Here is a 20,526-nt window from a genome sequence, read left to right as displayed (position 1 = left end):
CAAAAATTTTACTGATTGCATTTTTGGCATCAATATCGATCACTAATCACCCCCTGATAGTTATTTTGGAAATATATTATTTGTACAGAATTGACCTCTGTACAGATTTATTATAAGTATAGATAAAGATGTACAACAGACGAGTTTCACTCTGTAAGTTCTCTTCAAGCAAACTCTGAGTGGAAAGGAGCAGTCGGCAGTGTTCATACAGTAAGGAGAGGAAATAGTATGGTTGTTTCTATTAAGAAATAATAAATATGCTTATCAAAATACGTTTATATTATTATCTACTATTTTTACTTTTTTTAAATAGTTTATAAATATTTTAGAAAAATAATGTACACATGATTACATTTATGTTTACGCTTCGTAGGACATTATAAAATGGACCAGGTGAATGTCAATCAAAACCTACATCGATTATTTTTTTTTTATGTGAAGTTCACAATATCCGTATTATATGAAACACGTGTCCCGAATTGTAAAGTTTGTTTTAAATATTCTTTTACTGATAGAAAAAAAAAATATATTTAATTTGTTCAATACTTAAAGTGTTTTGTTCTACAAATTGGAGAAAAAAAAAACTGTCGCGAGTGAATTCCTGTTTATTGTTGAAAAGTTAATTCAAAATTCTTACATTTAATGAAATAAATGAATCAAAAGGAAACATTAATTAAAGTTCACAAAAAGGGAGTTGAAAGATTTGGAGGTGCTGGGATTTGAACCCAGGACTTTCAGCATGCGAAGCAGACACTCTACCACTGAGTTACACCCCCTGATATGGATTATTCTGAAATAGTAAATTGGTATCTGTACCTGTGACGTTACTGAATATTGCGCTTATAATATTTATGCCATTTTAAATAAACGCATTTTAATTAAGATTGTTTCCGTGGGTATTAAAGTTTAAAATTGAACAAAAACTATTATTATAGTTTATAGAATTAGTAAAGTTTATAAAAGTAATATTTTAATAAATTCCTATTGACATAATATTTTAAATTAGAAATAATTTATTGTATAGAGGCATAATGATAGTAATGTCATTATTATATATTAAGCATACTTACTTCAACGTTTCTTTATAAGAGACTAATGCGAACATTTAAAATTCTATTTTAAGTGTAATATAATTTTGTAGTTTTTCATTTTCTTATTAATTTTATGAATCGTGAATACACGTATGTGTTTATAACATTACATTCACTATTTTTTCGAAATAATGTTTTGCTAGACCTCGCATTTTAGTGTTTTATATCTTCGTTAGATGGCGCTGATCAATAAAATAAGCAGTGCATATTTTATACGAGTTTGTTCAACCCCGATGCGGTATGCGTATCATTTGCAAAATGTTTTCACAGCTACTGCCTTTTAATTAACTAGTGAAAATAATCTGTATTATAGTATGTTTGGTGTTATTTACATAATAATATTGATCCTTACTGTGGTACAAGAACGAGGCAAAACAATAGGGATAGATTTATATCAAAATTTCTGGAATATTATTACAATTATAAACTATATAAATATTGTTTAACCACTTATTTACTGCTGAAGTACATAATAATTACTTACTAATATTATAATTATGGAAGTGAGTTTGTTTCATAATTTCATTATTTCAGTCGTTAACCGTCCACTGCTGAACATAAGTTTTCCCCATGGAGTTTTACCAGCAGTTGTCACGCTTGGCAGGCGGGTTGGCAACCGCAGTCAGGTTTTGAGATGCTTTAAGAGGGACGCTGCTGCCAATACCTTTACTATTAAGTTTCCTTAGTCGCCTCTTATGACACCCATAGGAAAGGAAGGGGTGGCCTATTCTACGCCGGGACCACACGAAGTTTGTTTCTTTATTGGTTATTTTTCCACGGTTCAACCATAGATTATAGGTTCAATCAATTATTATGAAAAATGTCATTCACTTTGTACAGTAGACGACTAAGTGTAGAAAGGGAATTAATAGGTAAGCTACTTTTCATACTCGTCATCGAATACAGAGTACACAGCGCCATCTAGGCGTAAACTAAACATAGCTTGACTAGATTTACAAATACATTTTTTGTATAAATACACCCTTATTATACACAGAATACACCCAAATCAATACATACCTGTTTACATCTATAAATATTTGTATTGTGATAAATGTCGAGAAATCATGTTCACTAATCGGCTCTCATTCGCGACAGGGGAAAAAAAAAACAAAAATGAATTTTATACCGCATAAAAATGATTATAAAAGGGAGCTTCATGACATAATAACCACTTCCTCTGTGCAATGGCGGTGGTGCGTAAAAATCACATAAAAATCATTACGGTACTCTTTTGTTGGCGTCCCCCGTTGTTTCAACCCCTTGCCACATTCAAATGTAACTCTATAATTATACTACTGTCCCGACGTAGGATATTGTGTGGTCACTATATTTGCACCCTGCATTTAAATTGATTTGTTGATTACATAACAAGATTTTAAAAATGGGCTCAAAGAGTACATAGTCGTCCATAAGCTACAGTGACCATTTACCATCAGACGGGCTGTATGATTGTTTGCCACCTTCGTGGTATAAAAGAACCTCAATTGTGATTTCTCAAAAGGAGTTTTTCTTGCAGATGGAGCATATTTTATGGCTTTGTTAAGCGGTGAGAACGCAAATTCTGAACCGATTTTAGAAAACTAAATTTTATCAAAGTGAAACAAAATTTGTCTGTTGTTTCAGCTTGAAGGGTGAGATATGGCAATAAAATCACAGGTTACGAAGACAACACCTTGGTTTTCATAAAATGATGATGATGAAAAACATGAGAAATTCTGGCAACATGGCATGCCAGTGTATTCTGGCAGTGCGTCAAGGATACTGATGGCGTGCCAGTACATTTTGGCAACGCAAGAGGGGTACCGATGGCGTGCCAGTGTATTCCAGCAATGCATGAGGGGTACCAATGGCATGTCAATGTAATCTGGCAATGCGTGAGGGGTACCGTGGGCATCACTGTATTCTGTGATATCATGGTTACAGGTAATTGTTATTGTCCATCAAGTGGACTGTCAGCTTGTTAACCACTCTTATTTGTATATAAAATCGATAGGATTTACTTCCATGTTGGGCGTATATTTAGTACTAGTGATGCGCCTCGGCTTCGCATGGGTAGATATGTAGAAATTTTAAAACTTATGTTAATTTTTTATTTGATGTCTAGGGAAATTAATGAACTCACCGTGTTTTGTCGTTTCCAACAATTGTTTCGACTACATCCGGAAGTCTTCTTTTGTATATAGACATCAGATAAATTAGTATTTTATATTAGCTTTCATAGGCAAATTCTTGCATTATTATTAAGCTAATTTTCTTGTCTTTTTCTCAATGTCCTCTACCCAAAGGTTGTCTGGAAGAGATTGCTTAGCGATAAGGCCGCCTTTTGTATCACTTCTCATTAATATTTACTGTATTTGTTATTTCTCTTTTTACTTGGTATAATAAAGTGTAAATAAATAAATAAATAATTTTCGTAGAAATCTGTCATTTTTTTTAATAATATTTAGTTATATTATTCGCTAATAATAAAGTAGATTAAAATCAGTTGAGTAATTTTTGAGTTTATTCATTATAAACAAACAAATATACAAAAAAATATACCTTAACTTTTTATAATATTAAATATAAACAATTGAAGTAGATAGAATAGAATAATTCTTATTTAAATAGACTTATTTACAAGCGCTTGGTACGGAATGTTGTTATTTGCTGAGAATAAATGCATGAAACTCAGTATTTTTTGATTGCAGACATAAAATCTTAAATTATGGTATAATCTGTAAAGAAAAGCGGTATCCATATGTAAGTATTGTAGGCCAAATAAATGATACATGATTTTATGATTTTGTAGGCGCCTCGCGGTGCTATGTGCTTATGTAGGTACGTGCGTCGGATTAGCGCTAGTTTTACACTTTCGGACAAAATATCTTATAACTAAAATAATATTATATTATTATTATTTACTTAATATTATATATATTATACTTAATATTATAATATCAGGTGTTTGATAATCGATTACGACTATATTAGATTTAATTTAATTCTATTATGTACTAATTTAATTCCACTTTATGTTATACAAATTTAAATGTACTTGTTGTTACTCTATGAATAAATTCTTCCTTTTTTTTTAAATCATGTTGTGATGAGCTTGTTTCTTTTGAAGAACTGTTCATTTTCACTGGTAGGAATGCTGGATAATGTTTATAATTTTATTTTGTACCTAAATTCAGTGTTACAAAGTTCGTTCACTCTAATTTACGATAAGGCTCAATTGTTTTTAATAATAATAATAATTCTTTAGTAAGGTTACCAGAACACGTGAATTGACTGGGTACAGAGGAATAACACACAAGCTGTTGGCCCATCTAATGGAAAGTGATAACCGTCGCCTATAGACATGAGCAGTACCATGGACATAACAGAGTATGTCGCTGTTTCGCCCATGATACACCCCATGCGTTGCCATTCTTGAGGACTCAGGTGTTATACCTCTGTACCCAGTAAATTCACGCCACATCCCACCCTTCACACCGAAACACAGTCATGCAAACACAACTGCTTCATGGTAGAAACACGAATGGGACAGAGGTACCCAAGCAATCGACTTTTGTACAAAGTCTCCCTCTGGTAACTTTATAAATTAAAAGTTTAGCATATGAGTGCAAGTAAGTGTAGGTACAGCGAGCTACGACGGAGCAGGTAATACGGCTACATTTGAACATCTTCCCAGTTTCAATTATGACACGGTACAATATTTGTAGAATATTGAATAAATCGTTACAGACGATATTTAAAATCGCAGTTATAGACGGATGTAGATTTGAAAAAGAGTAAACCAATGCTTTTCGCTGGTTTTAGTTTATTAAAACAATAGATAATAATAATAAAAGAGCATGATTAAGTTATGACAACAATAATAACTGTATTTAAATATATATCGTATGGGAGAAAGGGATTGTTAGTAATGGAGACTGAGAATCCCATTGCTAGCAATATACCCAACCAGGTCGACCTCCTCGCCGTTCTCCCTGGAAACAATAATGGTTAATTCCTAATGAATTCATCATGATGGGCTAACTGGCCTGTTTTTATTCTCATCTATCACCTTTCACTGGTGCTCCGCCAGCGTATCCCGTTAGCGCAGGCGAAGTTACAGTTAAAAAATTGTATTTAAAATTTTTGTTTATAATCGTTAATATCTTATTTATACTGCACAGTGAACTGAAATTTGTATTCATTGCATTTAGATTTTTAAATATTACAGAAAAATTACTATTTTTTAAACATATTAACTCCAATAATTATAGCAATGAGAAGTTTGCGGGTAACTATATGAGGGATATCATAGGTGACACAGTATACTCTGTTATATCCGTGCTACTGTTCAGGTCTATAAGCGACAGTTACCACTTTTCATCAGTTCGGTCGTCAGCTTGTATGCTATAATATTGCTATACGTTTTAAGTTGCATAAAATAAAAAAAATAAAAAACTTAGTTATATCAAAAATCAAGAACGTTTTTGCAAAAATAATTAGTGCCATAATAAGGTATATAAGGTACGTATGTAACTGGTGAAGATATCGTGTAATATTCATGCAAAAAACAATCGAATTGAAATGAAACTTTTTTTTTAATTTTAAATATGTTTCTTTTACTTAAAAATTAAAAAACAAATCAGATATTAATATTTATTTTTAATAGTATTTTTCAATCAAATTGCTATCCTTCAATTCGTGTACCGAGCAGCCGAGTGCAATTCTGAGGACACCCGGATCCATGCTGCGATCGGATCGTGCACCGCAACTAGAGGAGCGCACACTTATGGGGTCACGTGTGTGTGTGAGCGAGACGACACGCGTCGCGAGATGACCAACGGCAGTTAGGGTCAAGGGTGAACGCTCTCGGGTGAGATGTTAAGGTACTGGTTCCGAAAGTATGGTGACTTTGCCGTTGGCTGTTGTTTTGCTTCGGAAATCCGTATTAGTTATATATCTGAGTTGAGTAGGTTTTGTCAGCAGTTTAGATATTCAACAAACCAGGTAGAATGTCCCACATTAAGCATTAAGCATAAGCATCCATGAAAACAGCCGATTTAAGTAACTTCTTTATTAATATCATGTTCCACAAAAAAAAAAACTTCAATTGTAGTAAAACCAGTTTTTTGATTTGAACACTAAACTACTGAGCTGATTTTGATAAAATTTCTATTTTAATCTGTAAGTATATCCTTTCAGATAAAAAAAAATTTTCTTAATCTGTTTATAATTGTCGGAGCTATGAGGTAATAAACATTAAAAAAAATACAATAGATTGAGAACCTTCTTTTTGAAGTCGGTTGAAAACTAGTGATTTGCCCCGACTTCGATTCCGCCCCGATTCACGCAGACAGATAGATAGTAATATGAATTAGTATTTTACATTAGTTTTGATAGACAAATTTTTGATAATTTGGCGTACATTATTGCAATTTTTTTAAAATAAAATATATCTCGTCTATGTTGGTGGTCATCGTTGATATATTTTTACTATGAAGATGCGCCGTCTAGTTACATATGATCTATGTCGTCATAGTTAAAAAGTTTATATATATATATATATATATATATATATATATATATATATATATATATATATATATATTTATTATTTCCAAATTCAAGTGAGATAGATATTTTTATTGGTCGTGTGGTCCCAGCATAGAATAGGCCACCCCTTTCTTTCCCGTGGGCATCGTAAGAGGCGACTAAGGAAGGGCGAGAGATGGGCAGCAGCGTCTTTCTTAAGACATCTCTAAAGCTTGACTGCGGTTGCCAATCCGCCTACGAAGGGCAAAACCCTCCAAGGGGGAGGCTTATGTTCAGCAGTGGACGGCTAAAGGCTGATGATGATGAGATATTTTTATTATTACTGTTGTTACCTTTTTTTGTTTTTGGCAGAGTACTCTAAAATAAGCCAAGATTTTTTTTTGTTTTATATATTTTACGGCTCTGGATACAAGTCCTAGTGTGCTATATTATTTAATATAAGTATTTCCGAACGACGATAGTAGTTCGCCTTTCTTAATTAATATGAAATAGATAAAGCTCATATACCAATAAGAATTGTTTTTATTATTATTTCAGCCGTTAACTGTCCACTGCTGGACATAAGCTTTCCCCATGAGGGGAGTTCTGCCAGTAGTTGCCACAATCGCAGTTAGGCTTTCAGAGATGTTTTAAGAGGGACGCTGTTGCCCATTGCTCCCTCAATCCAGAGGGAGACTTTGTACAAAAGTCGATTGCTTGAGTACCTCTGTCCCATTCGTGTTTCAACTGTGAAGCAGCTGTGTTTGCATAGCTGTGTTTCGGTTTGAAGGGTGGGATATGGCGTGAATTTACTGGGTACAGAGGAATAACATCTGAGTCCTCAGAATGGCAACGCATGGGAGGTATCATGGGCGAAACAGTATGCTCTGTTATGTCCATGGTGCTGCTCATGTCTATAGGCGACGATTACCACTTTCCATCAGGTGGGCCGTCAGCTTGATTGCCATTCTAAGTTGTATAAAAAAAAAATCTTATTTTTTTTTACTTGTGGCAAATAATTAGTAAAAGTTTGTTTAATATATTATGTATTCAGTATCATTTTTTTTGTCTTTTTATATATTTTTTTTTTAAAAAGACTAAATTAAGTTTTCAAGTTATTCGATATCCAATCGAATAAGAAATGAATCCAAAAAGCAATTTCGGTCGTATTAACAAGAGAGGTGAACCGTGAAATTCGTTGTAAGCAACACGACATTAGTGTTGCTTTACGATGCTTGATTTATGATCCCGAGGTGTCGCGAGTTCGAGTCCTGGCGAGTTTTATTTCCGATGGTGGTCGAAAGACTAAGTATATAAACAGTAACGGCATTAGGGGTCCGTGGAAGTATATTAAGTTTTTCGGCTCTTGTTAGCAAAAATGTTTAGAAGTTCGTTAAAGTTTACTTCAAAATGGTATAATTTTTGCGCAGAGTTCGCAGGTTTTTTTACGGTACATCTGATTCCGTAGCATCACTGTCAATATGGAATACAATAGACTTCATCATGTCTATCTATTTGTCTAAGTTGTTGTATATTAATTTACAAAATTATAAACAAGGAATTTAAAATTAATAAATTGGATTCAATACTCTCTCTCTCTACAGTTTTTATTTCTAAATTATTTTTTAACGACTACTTCATTTTATTATTATCATTTTATGTAAGACAGGATTTTAAATTTTAATTTTTGTAATAATATTACACAAAAAGTGTATTTTTCAATTGCCGAAAACGACAATAAGTAAGAAAATCTTTGGAATAAATATAGATATTCTTATCGGAATGTATAAAATAAACTCCCATTGCACCAGCAAACGAATACTACCACAAATGATTGCCGGTAAAGCGTTTCGCGGCAAAATTTTATCAACTGCAATGTAAATTGCCAAGCTCCCCTTTGAGGGACAAAGGGCCCCGCTGTTTGTTTTCTTAGTAGATTAGCCCGCTACAAAAGATACCGACAACCATTTGTACTAAGAAAATGATATACTACTCATCCGTGCGTACGTGGCTTCATATGAATCTAGCAACATTTCAAATTCTACCAAAAAAAAAAGAACTCCAAAATTATCTAAACAAATTCTCCGTCTATTGTAATAAAGTGCAATTTCCTTTGATAAGTCACGTTTTTAATGGTAAATCCGTGTAAGACAAGAAACTATAGACGAAAAGAGGATAAAATATAAAACAGTGGACCCCGGACGCAATAAAATATCAATTTTTTATCGTTCCCCCAAAGGAAAGTTTTAGTTTCGAATGCTGGCTTCGTACTGTGTGATTGTGGGGGCGAAGTTACTATTTCGCGTTTTTTAAAACGTCATTGACTTGCTCAAAAGTATGAGCCATATTTCATATTTTGCATTATGAAATATATACCAAAGTTTATTAATGTATTTTAGACCATAATTATACTTTCAGATGGTGTATCTAGATTGTAGGTTAATACGTAAAATACTCCATTTTTTGTTGCCGTAAGTATTGGTAATAATAATATTTTGGCATTTTTATTCAAGCAAATCACTCAGCGGGCTATCGAAAGGGCTATACTTGGAGTTTCTTTGGTTGATAGAATCCGAAACAAGGATGTTCGCAAAAGAACCAAAGTAACTGACATAGTTCGAGGAGTAAGCAAGCTGAAGTGGCAATGGGTTGGTAACATAGCTCGAAGAACCGATAATCGATTGGGGAAGAAATGTTTTTGAGTGGCGACTCCATACGGGCAAACACGGTGTAGAACGACCTTCCACTAGATGCAGTGACGACCTCAAATGCATTGCAGGAAGTTAGTAGATGCAGGTGCCTCAGGACCGTTCCTTATGGCGGTCTATGGGAGAAGCCTATGTTCAGCAGTGGACGGATAATGGATAAATCATTTCAGCTTGAATCATCATTGATGACGATGAGTCCTCTTACGATTATTTATTTATTAAAAATAATTATGACAGCAACAACCAAATCAATGTTATAAACCTAGTGCGCTAACATACAAAATTAAAATAAAGGTATTTAACCCGACTCCAGATATTTCTGAGCCGCTTCTAATATCTTTAGCAGGCTACTACTAAAAACATCAATGATGTTTATAATACTAGTAAAAAAGTGTACTATGCCGGGACCACACCGCAAATCTCACACTTTATGTATTTATTTAATAATATTACAAGAGGTAGGATAAAAATTGGCTTTGTCTAAAGAATATTCTTGCAGAGTTAGGCTCGCTTGATTTCCACTATATCTTATGTATTTATTTGCTTGTGCAATAAAGTTAATAAATAAAAATATATTTTAAACCTTATATAATTCTAGTTTCAGTTCTCTTTTACACTTAGGTGTAACCAATATTGGTATATCGTAGTAACAATGCCCTCGTGAATACATTAATACAGTGCATATCGGTTGCATTCAGAGCAGATGAATTATTCAGGAAGTCAGAGAGCGAATCACACGCCACAATTAAAGAGGGGCAAACAGAAATCAATTTGGTACCCGCTGGATATTGACGAATTATGCCATTTACATATAGCCATCGTGTAGGATTGTCGTCCAGTGAAATGCGCGGAGATACGATGCGATATAACTAAATTATGTATGTGAGATCGGTAGGTCGCGAGATGGAAGTGAAATTATTTTCACAGAATACTTTTATTTTAACTTTTATAATCAGTAAACCGTGTTTTGCTGTGTAGTCCTGGTGTAGAAAGGACTATTTCTTCCTTTCCCGTGGGTCTCATAAGAGGCTATTAAGGGATTTAATGGTCGAAGGATGGGCAAAAGTGTTACTTTTCAAACATTACTAAAGCCTGACTGCGGTTGTCAATCGGTCTGTTAAGCTTGGCAGTTACTAGTAAAATACTCCAATAAGGTGGGGCCTATGTTTAGCAGTGGGCAGTTAATGGCTGATATGATGATGATATGTTGAACCAGAAAACCAGAGGGAGACTTTGTACAAAAGTCGATTGCTTGGGTACCTCTGTCCCATTCGTGTTTCAACCGTGAAGCAGTTGTGTTTGCATAGTTGTGTTTCGGTTTGAAGGGTGGGATATGGCGTGAATTTACAGGGTACAGAGGAATAACATCTGAGTCCTCAGGAATGGTAACGCATGGGGGGTATCATGGGCGAAACAGTATACACTGTTATGTTCATGGTACTGCTCATGACTATAGGTGACGGTTACCACTTCCCATTAGGTGGGCTGTTAGCTTGCTTGCCATTCTAAGTTGTATAAAAAAAAATACAATGCACTACTTTGGCTGCCATTTCAACATCAGTCATTTGTTCCTTTTATTCCGTTTTATTCTATTCTCGTTCAAAATCCAACATATATTCGTATATTTCTTTAAAGCATTGAGTGTCAAAAAACGTACCAAAAACTTTTGATTAACGAGTATATTTTAGCTATATAAAGTGAGACACTTTTTGGTATTAAAACTAATTAATTTAGGTATTCCAAATACTCAATCCGCGTTTATCAATTAGATAAAACTAAAAAAAGTTAGGTTTGTCAGTGTACTAAAATACCAATTACATCGAACTGTTTCGAATACAATAATAACTGGCTATTTCATCATACTCCTGAACGAGCATTGTTTCTGTATTTATTTGTATATTTATTTAGTTTTTATTTATTTATTTCAAAATTACTCACCACACTTACAGTCTCCCAAAACGTGTAGTGAGCCATAGATTTATTTTACAAACTTACAAATTTTGTACAACATTTTAATAATATATTTATTTTGTCATTAAATATGTCAATATCTGGCTGCTGAGCAATCACAGAATTGAGCAGAGAAATAGCTTGATAAGTGGGAGCAAATTGAGCAGTACAGGTGCGAACCGGCGATGCCGATAGTAGTCGACAAGCACGCAATCGCATGCATATTATACGAGTACGTTCTGTTAAAGATTACTAATGTTAATTTATTTATCACCTATTTGGGTTTATAATAAATAGTGTTAAACTGTAGTAACACAGCTCGTATATAGAAAAAAGAGTTTTTAATCAATAGTAGGACTACGATTAAAACTTACAGCAAACAAATTACTTTGCAAAATATTACACAATTCTTAGGTTATAAGTTAAGTAAGAAAAAGAAGTAAGCTTTTATAAATATCAGCGAAAAATTATATCTCCTACTGGTATACTGGCATAATATGACAAAAAAATAGTAAAGCAGATGTATGCAAAGAGGACCGCCTGCCTGCCCATGTTCGCTCACTTCATTCGTATGTACCGCTTGCGTTTTATTAACTAAATTAATAGGACTATTATTTTTTAACTGTTAACAACAGTTATATTCATACAAAAATATATTATATCTTGTGTTGGTTAACCGGTATATTATAAAATATAAAATAGTAAAGCAGATGCATGCAAAGAGGATCGTCCGCTTGGCCACGTCCGGGCGTCCTCCCGCTACGCTCGCTTGTACCGCTTTCGCTAAAAGTGTGCTTTGCTTTGCTTTTTATCTTTCGCTTCTTGTACTATGTACTGCACAATAAAATATTTAAACATTTATAAAAACATTGTAACACGTAATATCTTAATAATATTATAACGATTAATGAAATGAAATTCAAGACTATGGATTATTTACGTATTATTCTTTTAATGTTATTGTTTAATTCATATGTTTATATTAATTAAAAAAAAAATTTGATTGAAGTTAAGTGGTAAACCATGTCCTAGATTATAGCTTGTAATAAAATAGTTGTATGGTCCCAGCATAGAATGAGCCACGCTTTCTTTTTTCGTGGATGTCGTAAGAGGTGACTAAGGAGATTTAATAGCTAAGGGATGGGCAGCAGCGTCCCTCTTAAAATATCTCCAAAGTCTAAATATGTTTGCCAACCTTCTGTCATGAGTGATAACTACTAACAAAACCTTCTTTATGGGGAAGACCTATATTCTGTAGTTGTCAGTTAATGGCTGATATGGTACGGCATAGTAGTAATAAAATAGATTCTCGGTGATCTTAAGAGAGTATGGAATATATATATATATATATATATATATATATATACATACATATATAAGTATATAGAGGTTTTGCTTGCTTTGATTTTTAATTCACTAAAAATATAATAAATTTATTTATTTTTCTGGCAATCGCAATCTTAAGCATAATAATAATATAAAAAAAAAAATATCATACAAACGGATTGCTTTACTTGGTTGACCACTTGTATATAAATATTGAGATCATTTGGGCAATAAACAATATGTCACAATTTATTTTAGCACCGATCACTATACAGACAAAGCTGCCGTCGGTATGTCGTGATGTTTAGCAATATATCATTGCGACTGCGCTGTAAGAAGGTGAACAATAGCCGGCGTCGAGTGGACACAGCCGGCGCTTACGCATGAACTGTGACTAAACAGTGTTGATATTTTAAATGTAAGGTAATAACGGAAAACAAACAAAGAAACAATCAATATTTAAATTAGTGTGTTTTGTGGTAAAGAAATATCTAAATAAATTAAAAAACAAATCTATTACCTATCTTTCTGGATACAGATACCGTTATTTTTTTTATAAGAAATGAATAAAGTATCATTAGTCTTTATAGTCTTAAAAAGAAGGAGAGATCAACATAAATAGTCATTTCTTTTTTTGCGTAGTTTATATATATAATACAATATACAATATATAATACAATAATATACAAGTATCTGAAATTAGCGAAAGAGGTTTGTTTGAATCGAAGCATTTGGCGTTCCATTGTTTCTGCCTACCCTAATGGGAGACAGGCGTGACAGATATGTATGTATGTATGTATCTGAAATATCCGACAAAGATTAACATAGAAGGAAAAATATACAGCATCCCAAGTATTTGGATGAATTATAAATTTAGTAAATAATTTCACTTCTTTATTACATAAACAAAAATAAAGTACAAATATAGCTGTTTTTGGAAATAACTATTCATTGAAAAATGACTTAGTTATTAAATCAGTCGAGTAAGTAAAAAATTTTTATAAAGTGGACACTTGATTAAAAAAAAGGACACTGTAATGTAATGAACAAAGTATCATGTCTGAAAATATACTAAAACAAATAAATTATTAAAGTACCAATTGGTTGCAATCCAACCACTTAAAACTGATAGAAATTCACTAAATACTCTGTTATAAACTAACGGACAATGTTTTGCGGTCAATATGAAGCATGCAATTGTAGCAAACAAAATGCCACCTCCATATCGAGACATGTTCCCACGACATTGTATCCGCGAAACAATTGCAAATGTATCAAAAATATAGACCAAGTACCAAAATTATAAAGTGAATCGTTGTGTCTTACGTGCTTGTTATAAAGATCAAAATTGTTTGTGCTAGCAGTAAATATAATTCATTAAGTTTGTCGATTAAAGAGACCTTTTGTAAAAGAGGTCTAGTAGTCCAAACATATGGTTAGTTTCTATTATTTCTAAGACGTGGGGTCATCCTTTTTGGTTTACCGCTAGATTTATATGTGGGTGAATCGAATACAATTGAACAATATCGATTTGATATTCGCTAAATACTTTTAAAGTACCGTGAGAAATCGAGGATCTATTGTTATGATATAACAAGATAGTTCTTATGATTTTTTTTCTAAATTGTTATTAACAAAATTTACGAGTCAGTGAGATTGATTTGATAAAATTAACAGACAGATGTCATGTTTGTTGTATTTAAATGTATTAATTAAATGTGCATTTAAATAATTGTACACATATCATCATCATCGTCATCATCATCTTCATATCAGTCGTTAACTGTCCGCTGTCTCCCCTATAATGGGGCTTTTGCCAGTAGTTGCCATGTTTGGCAACCGCAGATATGTTTTTGGTAATGTTTTAAGAGGGACACCTTAGTCCATTCCTCGATTACGTATATATATGTATATTTTTTTTTGTTGAGATTGTTATTTGTTAGATTATTAAAGGGTAAGAGTAAACTGCGATTTCGACCGCGTGACCGGGATATGTTAATTGTCCAGGATGAAAAGTAGGCTAGGCATAGGTACAGTACATTTATATCAAATTTCATAGCAATTGGTAAAACTGCTAAAACGTCAAGAGGTAACATTTAAATAAACAAACAAAAAACTCTTTTTCATATTTATGATATGAGTAAGGTCTAGTAAGGATAATAAAAGTACATAAGACTTATAATTTTGACGAAAACAGATGTAAGTTAATACAGATTTCTTAGAGCTAAAATATAAACCTGCATTATTTGTGTAGGTAACTACTATTCGAATCCATACTAATATATATAAATTTATATTACAAACTTTTTTACATGAGGAAAAACTCATCATGAAGAACCCTATGGATTAGGGGTCGTATAGGTACTGCCCGACTCCTACTGACTAAACAACCTGACGCCATGCCACTCTCGCTTTGAGGCGAAGATATATCGCCTCAAAGCGAGAGTGGCGTGGCGGTATCAATTATTTCCAACTATGACACTGACAAGAGCCCCAATAAAGGGAACTCTCTACCAAGGTGCACAGGTTATATTACACACCTAACCTAACTGCGGTTACTGGCGGTTTTAGACCCCATTACTGTCTCTCTTTTCCCTCATGAAATCAGATCAATTGGTCCATCATAACAAATTCACCACTATGGCTTCCATGTACGACTGCATGGAGATCGATTCGTCTGCTAGTTCTTTTTACTGATAATTGCTACATTATGAGATTATATACAGTTCCTAGTGGTATTTGAGATGGAGAAGTATATAGTAAATTTTTATCCCAGTCAAGCAAAACTGCAGACGAAGTCACAGGTAAAAACTAGTAAGTGAAAAATGACTACGGTGTGCGAGCATGTTTTTCATTACCCTTAATTCCTCCCGCTCTGACTCTGGCGGGGAGCAAAATCATAGAATAGACTCTTTGTGTTTTAACCGCACCGTGCCTAGTCTGGTATTCCGGTTGATCACTGTGTATTTGCCGCTGATATTTTTTACTTAATACACAAACAATATTATTTTTTTTAATCTTTATTGACTGATAAAGATTAACACCCTTATTAATAAAAACGTTAAACCTCTTAAGTCTATTATAGCTATTGAAGTGTTTTGTCCTTTTCTTTTACGTTAAATTCTCAATTTGAAAGACAGTGACAAAATACAGTAACAGTTAAAATAGGTTTGTAAGACGTTTTAACTTTTATAAATAAGGGTTAAATAAATGTAATATATACCTAAATATTATTGTTTGAGCATCGCGTTACAAAAGTGACCAATTGTTGTCACGATATATAAAAAAAATCTATAGGATATTCAATATTGTATTACCATTATTACAATTACATATCATTATTCATTATTTCTACAAACCTGATAATGTTTCTTGTCAGATTGTTTAAAGTGAATATAACGGCAATGTTTTATTCTAGTAGATTTTAATTTTTTAAACAATCGAGGATTAGTGATAAGGAGATAGATGCGGAAATACAAATAGAAATTTGAATTTGTTAACAACATGTATGATTTTTTTTTCTCTATTTAAGCCTAATCTAAAGAGGTATTATGTTGGGTTTTAGACAAAATAATATTGAGAACAAGGAATTAATATTTTCTTCAAATACTCACACACTTCAAATACACACTCAGTTTAAATGTAAACTGAGTGTGTGATAATAATAATGCTTTAATTAATAATCTACAACATCTAACTTGAATTTTCTATTTCATTTGAATTTCACATTTAATTCCTTAATATATATTTTTAATTATCCAATGAGGGCGAATTCGTTGTCAATACCGTGAACAACAGTCGTTGGAAAATAAAGTTTTCCGTGCGATTAGGAAGGAGTTCAAAGTGAGAGTTTTGTCATCGAGGCATTGTGTCGAGATGGGTTCTTTAATAACGCACGTCTGGGTACGCAATCAAACGGCTGTGAACGTACCCTAAGTATCGGTCCGCTGTTTTGTATTCTCTGATTGACTTTCATCAGTTGGGGTTGTTTTACTTTGTTTGTTTCAGTGCTTACTCAATCACGTTTAATCGAGTGAACAGATTTGATTGAAATTTAGTACTTAGATAGATCATAACTTAAATTAGATTATAATGGAGAGAAGGGATTGATAGTAACGTGGGGTACCAGCTCTACTACTAGCAATATACGCTGTTAGGACAACCTGCGGATATCTGCGATCTCCCCTGCAAATCATTGTTTGAATGCTAGGTGTATTCCTTAGATTATATAGATAGAGTGTCTCCATAGAAAAGCTTCGAGAAAAACGACTCAACTTTTTCATACAATTTTGCGTAATAAATAGTTATGAGTGATTCCTTTATAACTTCTATATTTATTTTGTCTTATAATTTCTGCATTTTTTTCAATGCGAAAAAACACTTATTTTCTTTATTCAATAAAACGTTAAGATACATTTTATGCGTAAGTATATACAACATTGATAAAAAATAAACGAATCAGCTAATTTGACAATTAGTTGACCAAAAGTCGATCCGTTTTTAAGATCTATATATCTAAGGTGTATTCATTATGATGGGCTAATATATTAAAAAGAGGTTTCGTTCGTTCGGAAATAATATTAAGTTATTTAATAGAAGTGTGATAATAAATTCTCAGTAGCTATCTACCTCTATCTACATATTCAAGTACCTATATATCCACCGGTGACCAGGGGACATTCTTTAATTAAAACATTGAAAAAGCCTCATGATGGATCGCGGTCGACTAATTGATGGGTTCTGTAGGCACCTAGCACCAACAGATTCAAATATTTAATTACATTAACTTTTTGTCGCCTCCGCAGTAATTGATATGTATGGGGAGGTATCAGTATGCGACAAATTAGTATATTAATGTATATATGTGAATTGTAATTTACAGGGATCATTTTTTTTAGAGATGAAAATAGAATGGTAACCTGTCGGTAAATGCTGGCAGAGCACTAGTGCAAGATGATAGGCGAGGATGAAAGCAGGGACCACCGGATTACCAAAGGGAGACTTTGTACAAAAGTCGATTGCTTGGGTACTTCTGTCCCCAAGTGTATACAGGAATAACACCTGAGTCCTCCGGAATGGCAAAGCATGGGGGGTATCATGGGCGAAACAGTACACTCTGTTATGTCCATGGTACTGCTCATGTCTATAGGCGACGGTTACCACTTTCCATCAGGTGGACCGTCAGTTTGTTTGCCATTCTAAGATGTATAAAAAAAAAGTCAGTTGGCCCATTATGATGAATTCGACAAGAAATAACACGATGGTTTCCAGCAATGAGGCTGTTAGACCCTAACCTTAATTAAGAACTCCTTTCCCATAAAACTTTGTTTATTTAGTAGTAGGTAATAAAATTATAGGGTACGGAGACATACGCCTTAGTCCTCAGGAATGTCGATGTATAAAGTGTATAAGAGGGTCACGGTATACTTTATTTTTTTTATACTTTATTGTACACAAAAAATTACATTCAAATAATTTATATTAAAGAAAGATGTACAACCGGCGAGCTTAACTCTGTAAGAGTTCTCTTCCAGTAAACCCTGAGTGGAAATGAGAATTAATTACCATGTAATGTAATACATTAATTTACTTTGAAACTTGTCTTCGACGACGGTTAACACTTTTCCTCAAGTGAATCGTCCGCTTGACGTTCTAAGTCGCTGAAAAAAAAAACAGTCCTAATAGTTTTTTTCCAAAATTGAATTAAAAATAAGGCATTAGAAACAAAATTACATAAGCAATTAATAAATGCATAAACTTTTTTAAATATTAATATATACATTCACGTAATTCGAGTACTGTTTTCACTACTAAATACATATGAAAATTAATGATTAATAAACTAAAAAAAGAACTATGGTTTATTTACTAAGGTTGTCTACACTGATGCCTTTGACTCATGATCGACAACTGATATCTGTCAATTTTATCGGTACAGCTTGTCACGGCTGGTTATTGGAATGGTTTTGCCCATTTACATAGCAAAAAATATTTTTTATTGACTCGTATTAATTCTATTGACATATATACTATTTGTATTTCGCGTGTTTACCTGTGTCTAGTTGAATATATTCTAATATTCACATCCTTACAATTTTTTAGGAACAAAATATCTAAACTTTCCTGTTTTGTAGCATTCAGAGCTTTTTCTTCATTTTGTCGATTCTCTCTCATGCAAATGAATGAAGTAGATATGCAGTTGGATCAAAGGAGACTTAAAATAGTTATTTTATATGAATAGTTTTTTTCATTTCCTCTTTAAGAGCTGAGCTCTTATCGGTAAAGCTCTTGCCACTCACTTGATTTTCAGCGAGTCTCTTCACCTCTTAATACGACACAACAACAATTTTATCCTTGATCTGTCTGATGTAACTATGTTTTGGTTTCTCCCTTCTTTCCTTTCTTCTATCTTAATATATGAATCGTCATAGTTTAATCCTTTAAATAATTGTAGAAGCTTCTTCCTCTTAATATTAGGTCTTAAGCGGCAAATGGCGGTTCTGAATTTGGAGTATAATTCTTATAATGCGTTAATTTTAACTCCAATAATAAAAAAATAAATAAAAATATTTATTTGGGATCCTTAGCTTAATTTACAGTTTTCTTTTTAGGATCGATAATAACCAATAAACTCTATTATTAAGCAACTTCTTTCTTTTCAATTCATTTTTATTATTGTGTGTGCATATTACCATGTTTTTTATTACGATGTCTTTGTTAATTCTGATCTTATTTTAATAATTATTTCTGTAGTCTATACGGTTTACGATTAGTACCACATTAGTTTTCTTATGTTTGAAATCTCCGTTTTACGCCTTATCCTTCTTATAATAATAGTCTTATAATAAGGTTTTATTTCTATCCTCTTGATAACGGTTTTATTTCCATCCTCTAGCGTGATATTTTCTTTTTTAACTTGCCTAGAACACTCCGTTACATGTTCTAATTCGCATCATTCGTGTACAGCATCAGTGACGTACAGACGGTCGTACAAGTCAAGAAATGTAACAGAGAGCTATCAATTTTAAAATATTCTTTACGAATGCACAAGCGAGCGTGAAGCGTTCATAAAAAGGCCGCCTCAATAGGGCTTGATTAGCTATGATTGGATCGCGGGAGGGGAGTAAGGGACAAGTGACCCTTCTATAAAATTAATTATTCAAAGTATGTCGACCAAGCAACTCGGTAACTTTTCCACAAGACGCCTTATTATATTGTTTGGTCGAGTTTCCTGTATCTCGCCGGTTTGGATTTTGTGGATTGAATTTTTAATTCGTGGTAATTCGTAGAATTAGTCTATGGATTGTTTCATTGTTTTTTTTTTACTGGGTGATAATGATATAGTAACCCCGCCTGCGCTATCGGTATACACTGGCGGGGCACCAGTGATAGATGACTGATGAGGATGAAAGCAGATCAGTTAGCCCGTCCTGACCAATTCAACTATAAGAATTAGCTACGATGGTTTCCAGGGGGAATTACGTAGAGGTCGACCTGGCAGGGTATATTGCTAGTAATGGGGCTATTTGCACCCCATTACTAACAATTCCTTCTCCCCTGTTTCATTGGTTTGGTGGTGTAGAAATTTCAGGATACAGAGGTGTAACACCTTAGTCTTCAGAAATGGCAATGCATTAGGGATATCATATGCGGCTGAATATACTCTGTTATGTCTACGCTACAGTTCATGTCTATAGACGACGGTTACCACTTTCTATCAGGTGGACTCTTAGATTTTTTGCCATTTCAAGTTACATAAAAAAGCAATTTAATATATTGACCATATACCGGTGGTTGCGTGTTCGATACCAGCACCATACAAACTTTTGTAAATACAAATGTAAGTAAAAAATTGAAACTTTCAGTTATTATCTGGTTCCAGATTAAGCAGAACTTGTGCTATGGGGTTTTTTCATGAATGTATATGCGAGTGGTGC

General features: G+C 33.3%; 1 non-coding gene across 1 annotated transcript; it reads right to left on the bottom strand.

Annotated features, from left to right (window-relative positions):
- Positions 1–704: 704 nt before the first annotated feature.
- Positions 705–776, bottom strand: Trnaa-cgc (transfer RNA alanine (anticodon CGC)). The gene has a single exon. It is a non-coding gene; the product is annotated as a tRNA-Ala (tRNA).
- Positions 777–20,526: the final 19,750 nt, after the last annotated feature.

This window comes from Galleria mellonella, unplaced genomic scaffold, assembly GCF_026898425.1.
Source record: "Galleria mellonella isolate WM207_F2 unplaced genomic scaffold, CSIRO_AGI_GalMel_v1 utg905, whole genome shotgun sequence".
NCBI lineage: Eukaryota > Metazoa > Arthropoda > Insecta > Lepidoptera > Pyralidae > Galleria > Galleria mellonella.
This window is presented reverse-complemented; position numbering and strand designations above follow the sequence as displayed.